Here is a 17822-nt window from a genome sequence, read left to right on the forward strand (position 1 = left end):
AGGGTCCCATTTCATAAAACTTGTTATCTGAAACAACTGCCACATTTCTATGACAAATTTGCTCTCAGCCAATCAGATGCAAGGATTTCAGTAGCTTGTAACAACTATCATAACTTGTTGTTGATAGCAAGTTTTATTGAAACGGGGCCCAGGTTACAATCGTGAATCCACATGTTAAAACTAGAGAACAAATATACATATGCATATATCATATGCATACATATATACGTGTATATATATATATATATATATATATATATATATATATATATATATATATGTTTATATATATATATATATATACATATATATATATATATATATATATATATATATATATATATATATATATATAATATATATTTATTTCTATATTTATATAACGCCTAAATAGATCCTTGTCATTTAATTGGTTGTTTGTCATTGATCATTTACTTAGTAGCCCATTTCACTATGACGTCATCATCCGTGCAACTGTGGCTCCATTTAACCGTGCAATTTTGGATCCATACGATTTGCTCATTGCCCGCACGCCGACACAGAGCCCGGCGCACTATACGTGTGTAAAACGCTTGCATTTGCAGGCAGTGTGTGTATGACAGCGCGCTAGCGTAAAGCGGTCAGTGAGCACTCTCTCGATCTCAGATTCTCTCTTGTTTCTAGATCAATAAAACATCATTTGACAAGGATCTAGGCATTATATAAAACAAATAATAACTGTTTTTCATTTGTGCAATGGACAGAATATTTCATTCGGTGAAAGATGAAATCTTTGGTCCATTCAACTCGGCTGCGCCTCGTTGATTGAATGGATCATTTCATCTTTCACCTCATGAATTATTCTGTCCATTGCACTCATAAACATTATTTGTATAATATATTCACATGCAAATATTGTATACTTATGAAACTTACACTCTAACACACTTATGTATATATAGATAATATATAATATACATAATAAGATTTACAAATCAAGAAACAAAAAGAGAGAGAAAGAGAGAGGGAGAGACATTACCATATCATGCTCCCGTTGCTATCTCTCTCTCCCTCTCTCTCTTCAACAATTCAGTTGTTCCCTACGCCAAGTTATGTTTTCATTGGCATTGGTTTGTTTTGTTTGCTTGTCTGTGTGCAGAATCACTCAAAAAATTGTGAACAGATTTGCATGAAACTTGCAGGAAAAGTTGATAATGACACAGAGAACAGATGATTGCATTTTGGTAGTGATCCAGGAATTTTTAATCAATTTTTGAAGCATTTTTTAATATTTTGGCAGATACATACTAGGTCAATAAACTTGAGAGTTCAGGCTGCATGTATTTGAGGTTTTCATACGTGCTTGATAGCTATGCTCGGCCCCCAGGCGCCGTGCAGCTGGAAGCTAATGACATAAACAGGGTTACGTTCTGCACAGTATTTGGAAATTGGGCAATTTTCAGCATGCTTGGCAGATGTATGTGCTCTCAGAATGCTTTCCTATAGTTTGGTATGATTTTAGGGAGTGATATTCATTATTCCTAAACACACAATTCTGCATACCTAGATGTTTGTTAATCTGAAATTCAGATGAGGTTCATCAATCCAAACATTTGTGCCATTATTTCGAAGGCTGGTTGATCCGATAATATGTTCAACTAAAAAAAAAAAAAAAAAAATGTACCTACTAACAAACCTTCTAGTTCTAAATTACAAACACATTTCATTTTCGGAATTACGAAGCATCATAATAACAAACCTTACTTCATTTTTTGGCTTAATGAACTTTCAGTATAATGAACCTTTGGAGTAATGAACTAAAACTGTAAAACTCCATATGCATTTAAATTTACAGATCTTGGCTCCTCACGAAACTCACAAAATTTTTATAGCTTAACCGCTTTTTAGGTAGGAGTATATGCATCACAAAAGGACAGTTTCCACAGTAGGCCTATGTGTAGAAACGTATGAGAGAGGTACATTGTATGACATATGATTTTCCCCCTCCCCTCCCCTCCTCTCCCCTCCCCCTCCTCCTTCCCTTCGCTGTTTGGCACAGACATTTGACTGATATTTTATACTCGTAAGTACAAGTGTAGTACACTAGTAGTTTGGTGCTACTCGCGCGTGTCGCCAAATGACAACAAGATAACACGCGTACCGGGGGTACCCCTCTCAGCTCCCAATCGTACACACAGTACTACACAGCTACAGACTACGGTGTGTGGGTTTTCGTTCGTGAGTTGATTTGGATCCAGTAAACGGCTAGGCGCATACTAGTCTGGCTTCCAGACCCTCTGCCCATACTATTTCGCTATCCATGATATTGACGCCCTCAACGTCGAAAACTAGTATAGTTTAAGTTGATTTTCTCGCGCAGAGGGTCTGGAAGCATTCGTCTTGGAGTTAATGGATTCCGCCCGATTTTGGGCGGAATCCATAAATCTGTCAGCGCTCCCGTCCTCTGAAGCGCGAAATTCGAATTATCCTGCTCAGCGTGTTATCAGAGCCGGGTGGTGGGAGGACTCTCCCTACTACCTGTGTGTTGGCATTGCGGCGTGTGTGTACCAATGGTGTGGATGCTGTATACTGTAGTATGCAGGATGAGGGTGATGGTATACAGGTACATTCAGGGAGGCGTATATTCTACCTCCCTGCACACGAACATTCGGACTTTTCTAAGATCTAAAGTAAGGTCGGATGGAAGAATCGGCAATCGTAGACAGTGTGTACTCCATGATGTGTATTCCTAAAAGTTTGCTATGTTTTTGATTGTTACTCACGTTTTTTCCTGTTTACTACTATAGATGCGCACAATGGTCAAGTGAACTATGTTTCCAATAAAATTAAAGCAGACCATTTTGTGTCATTGTGTCTATCGACGAAATCAAAAATCACATATCCTTGTTACTTATGTTATAAGCTCAATAAGGAATAGGTGTCCAAGGAAGATTTTTGTTTTGTTTCTTCATTTGTGCTGGGTTTTTTTTCAACTAATGTAGGGCCTATAGTGCAATACAATCAGTAAATGCGAACCACATTTCCCTTCCTTCCTTTGCAAAGTATCTCAATCACAGTATTTTAATGCATAACCATCTGGGTCGTTTTCTCGTTTCCATAAACATGCACTATGTTGTCTAATGGATTTCTTTTGTAGGCTCGACTTGGGGAAAACCAGCAACATTTTTTTTACCTTTTTTTTTAGTAGGCCTTATGAGTATGAATGTAAAAACCGGTCTAATTTGACTACTAGTATACTGAATCCTACAAATAAAGCAAAATTCACGGATCTTTGACCAATGAAAAAACACAAAATGGATGCATATTTTGATAAAAACTGGCAATTTCAGATACACATTTTTTTTCTATATGTGATATTGAGTTCACTTCAATGATTTAATCTTAAAGGGTGTGTACAGTTCAGGTCGTGGTGAGGATATAGCTCTGAACGTTTTGCGAGATATTCAGAAACCTTCTAAGTACTATATAAAGGGGTATCAAAAGTTTATTCGATGAAAATCGGTTTTGAAATGGCCGAGATAACCAAAAACAAGGTGAAACAAAGAGATCCTAATAAAGTTGTGGCATATCGCCTTTTATTATTAGCACTTTTTTGGGATATCTCAGCCATTTGAAAACCAATTTTCATCAAATAAACATTGAATCCTTCTTAAAATTACATGCTCTTTCATATTTCATAAGAGGCTTTTCATTATCTCGCTTAGGAATGTTCAAAAGATGAATGCCCACCTCAACCAGTACTGTACAGTCCCTTTATAGGTGCTATAGACGTGCAATGCAATCATCGGCTCAATGTAAATGAACATTATCTGAGGTCCCAAATCTTCCCGACATTCATCAATGTGCGAATTGGTGCTCAAATATCCAAATGAACAGCATCAACAGTGAAGTATTTTAATTTGTTGCTTTTTTTTGGGGGGGGGGGGAGGGGGGATGGTTTGGGTTTTTTCAGAAAGAAACAAGTTAACAATTCATGTAGACATTATTGTTGTTGTTGTTGTTGTTGTTGTTTTAAAGAACGAAAGAAGAGAGAGAGAAAATGGGGCCCTATACAAATAATTTGCCCCAGACAGCACTTAACAAAAAACAAACATTATAAATCTTAGAGAGATATAATTATTGTTCTCATGATATCAATGATCATTTTCGACGAATAATGAAAACTCTAAAGAGGTTTCCCAAATCAGGTATCCGGAATTGTGAGTTTCAAAATCAGGCATCTTTGTGGATGAAAATATTGACTAGGCCCTCTAAAAAAGCAAAACAGCAACAACAACAACAACAACAAAACCCTGCAAGTATAATAGACTTGATTGTGGCGATATTGATTGATGCACAACGCCTTCCGCTGTATTATTTTTGTTCGTATAACGTTAGTAAACTCATACTTAAGAGTCAGAGCGATGAGATACATTACAAAAACACACACAATTTCTCCATCTGAAAAGCATAGTGCTTCCACGTGCTCTGTAAAATATGTTGATGACAAGCTATTATTATTGCATAAGGCAGGCTAATATTCGGAGAAGAGCTATATTCAATATGACCTGTGCACGGGAAAAATATTTAAAAAAAATTATTCAAGCTAAAAGTATCTGAATTGGACATATTATATTCTTTAAATTTTTGTCAATGCTTTCATACGTATAATTCTCATTGTTATAATTCGTTACGTTCCGAACAAAGTTCGCTAATGCAAATGATTAAGTTCATTATTCCGAAAGTTTGTTAGTGCTAAAATGTAATAAGTTTCGTGAATCAAAAATTTATGATTAATCCCAAAATGAATGCAGAGTCGTAATTCTTCAGAAGGTTTGTTGATCAGATCATGTTTTTCGGAATGACGAACATTATTAAATAATCAGATGATATTGAATAATGTTCCTTATTCCGAAAAACTTAATTGGGTTCTTTATTCCAAAGTTTCGTTTATCCCAAAATGAATGAAGGGTCGTTATTCCAAAGGCGCGTCAATCTGGTGATGAAATAGGATTCGTAATTCCGAAAATAAAATATGTTTTATTTTTCAGCGAAATGCGGTGTTGTTATTGTTAAGATATAGAATATTACGCAATGAAATTTAAGGGAAGAGCGCTGGAATACAATTGGAATTTTGGATTGCATTATTGATAGAAAACGAATATTTCCTCTTCTTCCTCCGTATCCCACCTTTCCCATATACTCTATAGCCAACATCGTCATCGGGATGAACCATTCTTTACCACATTCACCATTCAATAAATCGGAATCAGGAATGTAACAACATCAATAATATTATTTACAAAAGGTCACACAAGTGCTCGGTTTTCCCACCTCCCTGGTTATACCACCTATATGGCCTACATGCTTACATCCTATAAGGTCCAAGGAGCATATCAACTAAAGACATGCATATGGTGAAATGGAGAAGTTTGTCGTCGAGGGATTAAAAAGCAAAAATTACAGGATGGAGACCAAAATTGATAATTGGTTGTGGTGTGCCATATAGTACCGAACTTATTTCGGTTCTCTACTTATCTACACTCAATTTTCATTTTGCATTGAATGAGGTAATAAAAGCAGCCAACTTGCGTTGCTTCTTATATATAGAAATAGAAAAAAACAATTAATAGTCTTACGATGGGGTGATAATTGTCTCTAAACATATCATTTGTCATAAACTTGGCACCTGTTTCTTTTATAGAAAGTTTATTATGATTAACTAATATGGACGGGTCTCTGAGCATATGAAAACCAATGAAAAAAAAGTACATGAGCATCTTTTGAGAATTTGAATTGAGGCAAAATATTCCACAAAACTGATACTTTCCTATATACAAGTGAAAATCTGCAATAAGCTGAAAAAATATATGAATTACATGGACAAATCTATATCAAATGCTAGAGCTTGTCATATCTTAATTAAGTGAATACAAAAACTGTAAGTCAGAGTCTATTATCGTTTGTAACGTTTGGCCGTTACTTTTTTTGCATGATGACCTTGGGAAATGAAGTCTTTCAGCTGAAAATATTCAAAACCAAGCTGCAATGATAATTCATTATGATTGCACTGTATACGTCCACTTGATATATGCCAGCAATGAATCATGTTAATTGCGACTTAAACTAAATAATTAGTATTCTTTCTTGCATAGATATACCCATGGATGTTCTTAGCAAAACAAGGCTTTTTAAGGGGGGGGGGGGGGGCATAATTGCCCCGAAGCGCATCATGCTTCAAACAATGGCCTTCTGTCAAAGAAATATCTTTTTAATTATTTGTTTCATTATACATAACCACTTCAGACAAGGTTTTTATCATCAAGTGACTTTATGAAAAATAAATTGAAAATGAATAGATGTGGCTCTTATCGCGCGTTCTTTTAAAAACTGGTCCCCCTCAGATAGATGCTATAATTGCTAAATGAATGGATGTTGGAGCATATATAGTGGTAAGAAGTGACCTTGTACGGCTATCAAGCGGGCTATTTCAAGGGATAGAAGATGGTGTATGAAGACATCTTATGTTGAGGGGCCACAATACCCCAGCTCACCTATACATGCAAGTGTACTTCATTTTTCTTGTGTGGGTTCATACATATCCCGATGTTATTATCTTGGTGATTATCATGAAATCTATCGTGAGATGAAGAAATAAACAATATCGTAGAATATTTTTAAGTTAAGTCAGTTGCCGCAATGTTTCCACGAGAGGGACACGATATTATGAAGACAAGAACTGATCGGAAGAGCACGTTGCTAATCATCTGTTTCTTTTTTATTCACTAGCTGCTATCAAGTTATAGAAAGAAGGGTCTCATGCAACTGAACGTATTCATCAGCAAACACGAACATAAAAAATACATGTACATAGAATAATACATTATATATCACATGGGCCGCCCACCCACAACTCATCTCCACATACAAAGTTTTTACAAAAAATTTTGCACAATACTCCGCTGCACTTTCTTTTTTAGACTTCATTTTTCGCTCTTTGGATGCCATGTGTCTTGGGCATGGTGTATAGCTCCGTGCATAGTGTGGATATAGTGACTAAATAGGCCCTATCAGAAACAGGATTATCGCACCAGAAAACCTTTCCATGCAATAAACAGTGCATGGAAATACTCCACGGACAGTGGATGCATGCATGTAATGTACATTGTATATGGAGAGTGTCCTTGGGACCTCTGGGTGAGGATGCAGGGGTCACTAACGTGACCTCTTCCTTATTACGTAATGACAGAATGATCGCCCTCGCTCACTGGGGATAAATTTAGGCTCCTCCCACTTGAAGCGAATGTGCCCAGACCCTTTGCCTTCGGCAAAGGCGGCGACTTCGTCGCGGGGCGGCGACTTCGTCGCCGCGGAGTCCAGTTGGCAAAGGGTCTGGAAACCAGACTAGGCGCATACAGGCTTTGACGGGAAAAGTCAGGAGCGAGCCTTTTGATGATCATCGAGGATGATACTACTTACGTACGCTCACAACACAAGTGATACTGGAAATCCCTGCGCCTTGAATCTGTGTCTTTACTGAGGCGAGCTTCATCTATTATCTCAAGAAGGTACTTTATCCTGACAAATTATGCTATTGTATTTGAGCTGCTTGTGATGCCTGCTAGTGCTACTAGTGTAATAGATATAATGGGCGAGCACTGCTGCGGTGTTGTGGTGGTCTGCTGTGCTGTGCGTATATGCATGGCCATGGTTGCATAAGACGTGGAGTCAAACACGCGAAAACTGTACATGAAGAGCAACTAATCGTTAGGTTCTATAGACTATACACAGCCCAGTCGCTCTGGGCCCAGTTTTATGAAGAGTTAAATTGATAGTTGATTTCAACTGTAAAGTCTATGGCAGCCTGTGTGGTAAGGAAATTTAAAATCGATTTTATGTTTTGATTAAACGAGGCCCTGGTCGGGCTATAAAATTCGCTGTATAAATTATTTTTCTTCTTCTTCCTGCCTGGTGCACTGGTGTGAGTGGTGAGTGACCATGATCAACATGCTGATTATTCTGTCACTTTGTCAGTTAGGTCGGTATTGCACGGTGCAGTACCCAGTAAGCAATGGTAGGTTTTGAGTTTAAAATTTATAGTTGAGGCACCAGCATGCACCTCGTCATAGTTAATGTTTATGGAATGTTTATGCATGTTTGAATCACATTTTGTCACTGAAATTCTATGAAATCCCACTCACATACCTTTATGATGGAATTAAACCGGAACAAAGAAAATATTATAACCTCTGAGAACTGTAGTGTTGGCAGGCGGCAACTCGTACAAGACGAAACGGAGGAAACAATGTGCATTCAGTTAACTCACATGATTTAATTTTCCATAACTGTGAATTTTGGTTTTACAGCAAATTATAAAAAGAAAAAAAAGCGAACATAAATTCTTCCTGCTCGGTGGCTTTCTGGCTCTTAGGACTTTTTTATGTTAAACTTAAATTGGATTTATTTCACCTCGATTTTGCAAATGGCTGTCAGGGATATATGTTGTGTGACGATGGCTTATGACGACGACGTATGACGATGACAATGCAGGTCGATGACGATGTCGGTCGATGACGGGGCCCCGTCACGCAATTGCCGTTTGCGTGGTTTCTCTCCCGACGGACGTCTCCGCGATGTCTCCTCGGCATCCAGGAATGAAGTTTAGTCGACAGTCTATGCTCCCTTACTGCCTTGGAGCTGGTCGACAGTCAACGACGCCTTTATGTACCTGCCTCTTGCAGTGCCAGTGGGTCCTTGACCCTTCGGGAAACCCGGAAACCCTTCAAATATTAAAATATTTAAATTATTTAAAGCCAGAGCACTTGAGCACATTCATATTATCCTAATTAACGTTCAAATTACCTCATTATAAATATACAAATGTATCTCAGCTCATGCAATCACAAACAACCATTATACCTATGTCACATATTAACAGGAGCGTTTATCACAATTCACTCTCACTTCGGATATCATTTACACAAACGAATTATTCCAATTGAATATTTAAAAATTACAAAATTAGTGCACTTACCACTATCTGTGGGTATCTCTAATTAATACTGACTGGGGTGGCGGCCCCTGTCACCGTTACCGAGTGGCCATTCTCATACAATGTGTCACAGAGACAGCACCACAGCGTGATGTCCCCTTCAAAGGCCTGATGTCATACTGCCGCTCCTTGCCACACATAGCAAAGCCGTGGCTCTACCGAGAGCGGTCTGGAATGTCTTCTATTGACATGTTAAACAGTTTGCATCAATTTACATGCTTAAGTGCTTATTTACAAATTCCATGCAAATTGACCTCAGTGGAGGAGAGCGTCTGTCACTCCACTCGTGACACCAATCAAATGAATTCTTGTCAGCGAATACCAAAGCCGTGGCTCTACCGAGAGCGGTCTGGAATGTCTTCTATTGACATGTTAAACAGTTTGCATCAATTTACATGCTTAAGTGCTTATTTACAAATTCCATGCAAATTGACCTCAGTGGAGGAGAGCGTCTGTCACTCCACTCGTGACACCAATCAAATGAATTCTTGTCAGCGAATACGGTACAACTATCTATTTGGACATCTTCAAATCCCCAGTGAACAATTGGTGAAGAATGCAAAACAACGCAGTAAACTCTAAACCTAATCCAAAAGCCACCTAAATTTAATAATGTTACCTATACACATCGTCGATACATATGCATTTGAAACTCTGCCCCTAAATCCTTAGATATTATCATCTTGATAATCCACCAGAATCCGTCCAGCCTCATAGAATCCAGACGCGCACTATGCACATTCAATCTCAATGCAAGTTCAAGGCCACTGAAAAATGCACTGCACCATACTGTTGGCGCAAGGTTGCATTTGGGACGTTGCAGCACTCGTTGGTGTCCGAATTCTGGCGAGTCTGCCCTTGCATTCATTTATAACCCCTGTACCACTGCATCAGCATGTACAGAAATTTTGTTTTTCTTTTGTGTTTTTGAGGATACCATCACACTCTGAGCTTGTGATAAGTGAAAAATCTCGCAACAGAATGGCATATGTCTTGATTTTTAGCGCTTTTTCGGCGACCCTGATTCTTAACACCGGACTTAATATGCACATGCATTGGTAAAATTGCGCCGATTCTGCATTTTTGACAGCGAAATTTGGAATTTTAGATAGAGTTTTGGAGGTGACTAAGGGACTTGCCTGTTGTGAATGACAGTGCCAGTATGTGTGAAATGCTGTGATATATGCGTGTGTTGTGACAATAGAATTTGCTGGCTTGTGATAAGTGATACATGTAAGTGTGAGGATTCTGGACGGTGGCCGAAAACTGGTGGTTTTACTCTAGTTACAGTATTTGTGGGTAAACTCGACCTAAAGGGTAAACTTGGCCCCTCATGACCCCATTAAGGGACCCAGTTTACCCGTTTACCCACAAACACAGTATAGAATCCACCTAGAATCTAGTCAGTTTTGTTCTGTTGTTGGTTTGTTTTTGTCACTGAAAATTAGATTCTGTTTCTAGATCCCCATGTTTTTTGCCTTAGTCACAATAGTTGTATAGACATCTGCTTCAAGTATTCTACATTTGGACATCATGGCTAGTTTGTATGGCATGGGTTCTTGTAACCCCGGGGCGCTCCTTCACACACAGTCGCAGCGGACAACTATAATTAACACCCCCGAAACCCACGAAACGTTTTGAATTTTCAACCGCCATCGAGGCAGTGCGAATCGGGCGTTCTCATTTTCACCAAAATTTCACCTTCTCATATCTCCGCTATACATTGACCAAAATCGCTCAAACTTTCAGTATCAATGCAAAATGATGATTTCTATCCACATACGAAAAATCACGAGAAACGATTGAGTACTTTTTAAGTTATTCAACATTTCATGTTTCGCTGTCTCAGAAAACTACCCTCCGATTATTTCCAGACACATCTGGTTGCACCACTAAATATTCATGAAACTTGACATGTTTACATATTCATAAGACATGTGCGGACGTTAGCAGAGTGCTGTTCGCTTTGCCGAAGACCTATTTTTGAAGTTACAAGTGAAAATAAATGAGGTACCAAATATCTTGTCAGAAATCTCAAATTGTGCGGGAGCAGCAAACGAGAATAATGACATCATATTCTAAGAAAAACTGATTTGCGCTTGCGCAATGAATGGACTTTCCCATGCTGCTTCGATCCAGCGAGCTGATTGGTCGATGCTGCGTACTGTTACTGTGCAATGCGAGGTGGCTGCTGCGGATGCCTAGTACACTGTACAATGTACATGTGATGAGAGTGGGCCGCGGGGGCCGCGGGGGCCGCGGGGTGTCGATAAGTAGCAGTGTGCTGCAGGGGACTTCGCCACCTCATAAACAAGCACTTACTTTATCAGAACTGGCCTATTAAAAAGAAAGAAGCAAAAATGTGAATATCTACCAGCTATGATACCACTTGTAAATTCATGACATTGGATTATTCGGACTTTACGCAGATTTTACTGCACTAGTAAGTAACAATACAACGACGAATTCCCGCTACGAGTTTCAATCAGAGTACAGGTGATGTGAGCACCACAAAGATGTGGGTATGTGGGACTGTACCCTGTCTTCCCGTGTGCGAATGACTGTGAAATTTCGTGCTCGGAACAAAGGTAGAAAGTGCACCTCTTTCGATTATTTCCAGACATATCCGGATGCATGACTTCTTTTCATAATCGTTTGGGTTATCAAAAAAATATGAATTAATAGTAAAGTTACAGCAGTTTTGCTGCGACACTTTCCTAGCGGTTTTCGTGCGAAACGTGTTCATTCAAGAGGAAAGCGAGGTCACGTCAAAATGAAAACAGCGAGTTAATTGCACCCGTCCGCTGCGACTGCACAGTTATACCTGGCCGCCCCTACCAGATGCCATGCTTTATATGGCATCTGCCAAGTACCGATACACTACAGCTACAAAACTGTTGAAAATGTGTTCATTATTTCTACCACAAATTTTATGTTTTACCTCACATGGAATTGTGGAATTATTTGCTTGGACAATGGTATAACAATTCATAGCAATTCAGAGCAAAATTTTAATTTCTAACCACAAAGCCTGACCATCGCTGCACAACCTAGTCCTTCATAATATATAGTGGCTTTGAATGATACCAATTGTGTGCATGCTTGACCGGAAGTGCACTGTAGCAAGCGCAGCTTGTGCGTTGAAAGTGTTGCACGACGTCTGCTGTGCAGTGATCGCTTTTGTACATACACTGCACGGCCGATAGCGTGAACTTTTAAAAAGTTCATCGATCACCCTTATGGATCATTTTATCCGTTAGTAGGTATTAAACAATGCAGAAAGAAGTGAGCTACAATGTGCAGACGATGCAAGAAATCTTTGTCTTTGGCAGGTTGTCAATTGCAAAGTCAATATTGATAACACCAAAATAAAGCTGAAATGACCAAGATTAGATTTATGTCTACAGATCTGAGTTACCAAATGTAAAGTAATTAATTCATAATATGTGCCATCGCACTAAGTTGACAGGTGTTTTGAACGTAACTAGTACAGCCCTGTATATGTCGCGACTTGCTTTGCAGACAAGGCTGTGTACACTGGCTACCCTACCCTCGTTAGCTTTAAATACATGGATGCACAGGAGCGGATCCATGATTTTGAAATGGGGGTGGGGGGAGAGCCAGTGGAGAGGAAGCGACTACGTTGTACCAATCAAGTGAAAATATCCATTAAAAAAAAAAGTCCGGTGAAAATAGGGGGGCGCATGCCTGGGGCGCCCCCCTCTGGATCCGCTACTAGATGTAATACACACACTCACAGTCCCACGCACATTTGCAAGTGGTGGGATATGAGCAGGGGGAGCGTAAGGAAGTCTTGCCATTTTTTCTTCTCTCTTTATTCTCTCATTCTAAAAGAGGGTGATACATTTGGTGTAGGTTGAGTAAGAAATGTGAATTTACACAGCCCTGTCTCGACACAGCACTGTTAAAGACAGAGCTGTATGAGCGGTCATAAAAATCATGGTGACTCAGTGCGATTACACAGATTTTGGATTAATTACATTAAGGTTACTCAGAACGATAAATCTAATCTTGCTCATCTTTGCTTTGTTTTGTGCTGTTGGTTTTGACTTTGAAAATCTATAACTTGCCTAAAGCAATGATTTATTGCTTTGTACGCACACTACAGTTCACTTTTCTCTACTTGGTAAAGACAGGGTTACGCGGATAGTAATCGCTGTGCACTATTTATAAGGTCATGCCAGTAACCGTGTGGTGCACGGAAAGGATTGCTGTAGCAGCAGATGACCATACATGTAGGTGACACACACGCCGTGCTCGCTATGAAGCACTCTAAATTAGGTTACAAAAAGCATTTGTTGGTGCCATGCAGTGTTTCAACCTAAAATGACTATTGATATTTTAGTTTACAATAGTGTATTCTCGCTCATTTCTAGCTTCCGTTTGTCATTACAATCCAGCTTTTGCCACAGATAATGAAACTGTTGCCATACACATTGCCAACTACATGTAGAAACAGTAACGTTATACAAACTTGTGATACTGTATTTGTGCTTGCTACTGAACGCCCACATGTCTGACATGCGCGCATACTGTAAAACATGATATATTCACGGCATGAAATTTTCGCGACTTGGAGCCGACAGCCTTTTTCGTGGCATGAAATTTTCGCGAATTGCCACTGGCGTTCAATGCATGTAGTGTAGACAAAAACTTTTGCGTGCATTTTAATTTCGCGAATTTTGGCGCTCGCGAAATTCGCGAAATTAAAATGCATGCGAAAATTCCTCGTTTTACAGTATTCTGCTGAAATATACATGTAGCTAATGATTTCTAGTGTCAGGGTATTGCTGGTTTCTGTAATGCTTCTCAACTGTGGGACAAATGCACTAATTTGACCTAATGAATAGCAAGTTGTTACTTAACAAATTTGTGATTTTTTTATTTTTTTATTTTTTTATTCATTTATTTATTTATTTATTTTTTTTTGGGGGGGGGGTCTTTTTTTTCTCTCTCCCTCCTCCTTCATTCACACTGAGAAGCAACAAACAAATAAGAACCTGCCAAGGAAATTTGCTGCATTGTCCCGCAGTTCAGGAGTATTATAAATGCCACTTTATCCTGACAATACATCACAAGAGCTTGTTAATTTCAGCAGATGATGCTTTCGCCTAGCGTAAAGTGTGCATAAGCTTGCAAAAACTAGCAAGCAAAGTAATTAATTGGTAATGTGCAATTTCTGCATTAGTATGGGTGCAAGATCCGGCAATGTTAGCAGCGATGAAAGTGCACTTTACTAGGTAAGGCACACCACTTCTCTTTCAGATCTTTTGAAAGAGATGTAAAAGGTGTCGGTCACATGAATGCTTATTTACTAGTATTTAAAGGGAAGTGAAATGCCACATATTGTGTTAATTATATATAAGTGAATGCAGAAATATTGATAGCACACATCATTGAAGTTTTAGGAAAATCAGACAATTTGTTCATGAATTTGTGAAATTTCTGTACATCCCATCACTGGATAGGGAGACTACAACAATTTGTGATGTCACAGCAGGACAACAATTTGAAGAAAATATAGAGAGAATTCAACTTATGTAAATTTTGTAGAATAGTGAAGTATCACTTGGCTTCTTTCAAAAGTCAGGAGGAAAAATATTACCCTCAACATACATGTCAGTAACAAGTGGAAAGAATGTGTACTGGTACTTTTCATTAAATGTGAAATTGTGAGAAGTTATTCTTATATTTTCTTTTCATTATTGTCCAACTCTGACGTCAAGAATTATAATGAGGGAAAACTGGCAGTCCCCCCGATCCCATTATAGAGTTTCCCCATACTGCATTTCCATGGTTACCTTGTACGAGCCCTTCATTTCTTGTCGACTGTAAAACCAGAAATGAATGTGTGCATTACAATTTGTGAATTTCTAGAGAGAGCCAAGATTTGTTAAACAAAATGCAAGCGAAAGTTGTCTACACTGTATGCATTGAATGCCAGCTTGGCGATTCACAAAAAATTTCATGCTAAGAAAATTTCTTGCTTTACGTTATCTAGGTCTATGAGGATACCACTGTTGAGTAGTTTGACTACTGTGTACGACGAATATTTCGCGAGGTTTTTATTTTTGCGAATTTCGCGAGTCGGGTGCTGTTCGCGAAATTTAAGACACGCAAAAATATTGACTCTGATCCCGATGTGGATGTGATGTACGCATGTACATTTCTCTGTTCAGTACAGGACTCCACGATCGCGAATTTAACCACTCGCGAAATCGTCAGGAATTCCCAATTCGTGAAACTTTAGACTCGCAAAATATATGGTGTACACAGTATTTCATTAGTATAATTTGTCAAATATCTGCCCCAGGCATTTTATGAAGCATTGTCAAATCAAGAAAATAATATGTTTGTAGGCCCTTATTTCCTAGGTTCTTCCAATATCCTTAGAAATGCTCTAAGCTTGACTTGGCCTGTCAACCACAGGACTATTTCACATTTGGTTTGTATCTTCACTTTACTGAAGAAAGCAAAGTTCCACCCAGGGGGATGGGCATAAAGAATGGAAACTTGAAAAAAAAAAAAATTACCCATGCTGCTATTACTGGTAAAAAAAGATTTGAAGTGTTTTCCTCCAACAAATGAATCTCGACTGCTCATGCACGCACATTTTGTAGATCATGCGAAGTATCTCAACAAAACTTTACATACAGTTTGTACTTTGTATGTGCTTGCGTAGATTGCTACTGGTGAAGGTCAAGATACACATAATCATGTATGGGACTATGCAATATGCTGATGAGCAACTCAATATTATACATTGAATCAATCAAAGTGCTTTTCAGTTAATCTTTTTAGCCACTTCCATTGTCCTTCATTAATACCTACAAATGATAATGTTCTAAATTTTCTAAAAACATTCTTACCTTTTTTTGTAAGACCAACCAAACTCAGAGGTAGACGTTGCTGATTGCACAGTCTAAACATGTTACTTTCTTCAGTGGTAGGACATTGTGCTGGCGGCCATATGAAGGGTCGTCGGCTTCTATTCAGAGCTAGTAATAGTATGGAGAGTCACCTTCCCCACATGCGGTCCATACTCTCCCACTGTGTGCATACGCTGTGCAAGTGTGTTGCATAGTCTCCCAAACCTCCACAATTCTACATAAAGAGGGTGATAATACAGTGGTATAAACAGTTTGTAGGTGCACAGTGATAACAATAATCGAAATATAAACATCATTTTCTAATGTGTTCTACTATGTAGATTCATTGCCACATTTACTCATTCCACATACATTGTATATCCCAGTTTCATTCCCCTGAAATCTGTTGTCTTATACAGTCAAACCTGTCTATAGCGGCCACCCAAATGAGACAAAAAAAGTGGCCGTTATAGACAGGTTATCCAACTTTGTGTGCATTGCCTACATGTACATGTATCATCGTTGTATAAGTACTTACATGTACATGTATGATGTATTATGCGTGTTCGTATGCACACGTGTGTTTCATGCATTGAACAATGCCGGTGTTTATGAAATTGTTGCACAGTAGCATGTGTACAGTCGTGAAGAAAGCTTAACACTACATAGTGCATTATTATGTCTGAATGAGTGATGAATGCAACGGTGGCGATCACTGAACGTTGCCCATGAATGACTGGCACTGCTACAAAGCAGAAAAGCATGCTGAATTATCGACTCTGTGGCCGCTATAGACAGGTTAAAATCTACAGTGGGAAACAAAGTTTGTTGCCGCTGGCCGCGTCAGACAGGTGGCTGCTATACACTGGGTCTTAAACAGGGCTTTTCTCTCAGATGGCCACTAAGGCAGGTTTGACTGTATTAGCAAAAACATTTCATTTGCACCCATCATGAAATGCAGTGCTGATCATTTGTCGAGTCACGGACTATTTAGACACCAAAGTGAGTCACATGGCATGCAGCATTCCAATTCAACAGCAGAGTCACAAAATCCATGGCCTGCCAATCAAATGTGCATGCAGGAGTACATGATCCTTAGTACACACTCACACCATCAACGTCTAGCTGCAGTTTGTTGGTGAAAGTGAGTACAAGGTGAAGTGATGCTCCATTCATTAAGGTGAAAAGCGTACAATCAAAATTAGTGCGATGTGATGGGAAAACACCTCCAGACGTTGAATGGCCAAACTTGATTTGAGAATCATAATTAGCAAAAAGTAATTTCAGCTTGCTCTCAGATCACAAAAGGAAAAATAAAACAAAACGAACAAAGTTGATTAATGCAAAACATGTTTATAGACATATTTACAAATGTGAACAAGTACCTTTTGGCCAACAGAAAGAGTTGTTGATGAAATCTTCAAAAGTGCTTTTTGTTCACTCATTGAAGGTTGATTCGAAAGTCAGCAACATTTTGATAGGAATCTAGCATTTAAACACCAGAGGAAGATCACTGTCAGTGTACAAGTGTTGTAGGCCCTCATTTTGTTTTATCATTACCATGTCAAGTAAGTTATTGTTCTCACACTCTCGCTGATTTGATGATGTTAACAGTCTCTCGGTGAACCCCATGGATGTGCTCAAGCGACGCATCTTGAAAATGGGTGCACAGATCCCTAGATGCATTAATGAGTACCTTGTTGCACCGTAGTCCCTCATTTGCCTGTAAACCGATTGTATATATCACAAATGAAAGTGGGAGCATACAGTTAGTGGATGATAATTCTGGATTTGTAAACCACAGGTCTTGTGCTTGATTTCAAACCAGTGTGTTCATCTTTTGACTAGATGTATTGCCAACCCCCGCGTCACCCTACACTAGGTCCTGCATCACTAGCAAA

General features: G+C 38.9%; 1 protein-coding gene across 1 annotated transcript in view; it reads left to right on the forward strand.

Annotated features, from left to right (window-relative positions):
* Positions 1-7418: 7418 nt before the first annotated feature.
* LOC139735535 (uncharacterized) overlaps positions 7419-17822 on the forward strand; it is a 54654-nt gene continuing 44250 nt past the window's right edge. The window contains exon 1 of the mRNA XM_071646291.1: positions 7419-7547. The gene's annotated coding sequence lies outside the window, so the exon portion shown is untranslated. The remainder of the gene's footprint in view (positions 7548-17822) is intronic.

This window comes from Diadema antillarum, unplaced genomic scaffold (assembly GCF_040938485.1).
Source record: "Diadema antillarum isolate AM-2024a unplaced genomic scaffold, OU_Dant_1.0 seq00000584_RagTag, whole genome shotgun sequence".
Classification (NCBI taxonomy): Eukaryota; Metazoa; Echinodermata; class Echinoidea; order Diadematoida; family Diadematidae; genus Diadema; species Diadema antillarum.